Source organism: Narcine bancroftii, chromosome 2 (assembly GCF_036971445.1).
Source record: "Narcine bancroftii isolate sNarBan1 chromosome 2, sNarBan1.hap1, whole genome shotgun sequence".
Taxonomy (NCBI): Eukaryota; Metazoa; Chordata; class Chondrichthyes; order Torpediniformes; family Narcinidae; genus Narcine; species Narcine bancroftii.
Genome location: NC_091470.1, coordinates 28,813,229 through 28,813,953, shown reverse-complemented (window position 1 = coordinate 28,813,953; position 725 = coordinate 28,813,229). Strand labels below are relative to the sequence as shown.

The 725-nt window shown below is 36.4% G+C and overlaps 1 long non-coding RNA gene across 1 annotated transcript in view; it reads left to right on the top strand.

The window, feature by feature from the left end:
• LOC138752281 (uncharacterized) overlaps positions 1-365 on the top strand; it is a 112,992-nt gene extending 112,627 nt beyond the window's left edge. The window contains exon 2 of the long non-coding RNA XR_011350478.1: positions 243-365. This is a non-coding gene — a long non-coding RNA (uncharacterized lncRNA). The remainder of the gene's footprint in view (positions 1-242) is intronic.
• The last annotated feature ends 360 nt before the right edge of the window (positions 366-725 follow it).

Sequence of the window (725 nt, the reverse complement as noted above, 5' to 3'; positions counted from 1 at the left end):
TTTTTTCTTGGCCCCTCCCAAGCCATCCTGTCTCTGTTTTAATATTTTCCCTTCCTGCCTTAGTCTCGAAGGAAGTTCATTACCTGAAACACTGACTAACCATTTCTCTCTATGGAGGTTACCTGACCCCGTGACTCCCTCCAAATTCTCATTGTTTTCTTACATTTGCCCTGAATTGCAAGAAAAAATACAACCTTAATAAAAATGTCAGAATAATTTTCAAGGTATTTATTCCTCTCCAGGTATGTAAGAGGAAGAGGAACCTCTGGGCCTGAAACTCTGAAGAGCTGAAATACTGAAGATATTGGCTCAAATGCAATGCATAATTTGTTATAATGGTCAATTATTAAAATTGTTAATAGTCATGAAGCAATTGATATTACAAGACAAAAGTTGACTGTGGATCAATTTAACAGATGCAAATATTGTGAAATCATACTTGATAATGTTATTACACAAATATGAGGAAATCTTTCAGGATACTTATGTTGTCATGACTAGCTGCAATTTCCAATGAAATGTTTCCTTATTTTGGTCCAAGATGCCCCTCATTTTATACCGATGCATCAGCCCAAGTTCCAGATTTTCTAGCCTGAAGAATCAAATCCATCACTTCTGAAGCAACAAATAGTGTGGTATCTTTCAAAACCTGATACGGTAAAACTCCCAGTATCTGGCACATTTGGGAATTGGTACAGTCAGATAAGTGAATGTTCTGGTTGTTT